Below are 763 nucleotides of genomic sequence, written 5' to 3' on the forward strand. Positions count from 1 at the left end.
CATCAGCAGGAGAGGACTCTTTAAAGTAGAGACACTACATACTGATATACATCTGAACATCAGCAGGAGAGGACTCTTTAAAGTAGAGACACTACATACTGATATACACCTGAACATCAGCAGGAGAGGACTCTTTAAAGTAGAGACACTACATACTGATATACACCTGAACATCAGCAGGAGAGGACTCTTTAAAGTAGAGACACTACATACTGATATAAACCTGAACATCAGCAGGAGAGGACTCTTTAAAGTAGAGACACTACATACTGATATACACCTGAACATCAGCAGGAGAGGACTCTTTAAAGTAGAGACACTACATACTGATATACACCTGAACATCAGCAGGAGAGGACTCTTTAAAGTAGATACACTACATACTGATATACACCTGAACATCAGCAGGAGAGGACTCTTTAAAGTAGATACGCTACATACTGATATACACCTGAACATCAGCAGGAGAGGACTCTTTAAAGTAGAGACACTACATACTGATATACACCTGAACATCAGCAGGAGAGGACTCTTTAAAGTAGAGACACTACATACTGATATACACCTGAACATCAGCAGGAGAGGACTCTTTAAAGTAGAGACTTTACATACTGATATACACCTGAACATCAGCAGGAGAGGACTCTTTAAAGTAGAGACACTACATACTGATATACACCTGAACATCAGCAGGAGAGGACTCTTTAAAGTAGAGACACTACATACTGATATACACCTGAACATCAGCAGGAGAGGACTCTTT

Source organism: Trematomus bernacchii, unplaced genomic scaffold, assembly GCF_902827165.1.
Source record: "Trematomus bernacchii unplaced genomic scaffold, fTreBer1.1, whole genome shotgun sequence".
In the NCBI taxonomy this organism is placed as follows: domain Eukaryota; kingdom Metazoa; phylum Chordata; class Actinopteri; order Perciformes; family Nototheniidae; genus Trematomus; species Trematomus bernacchii.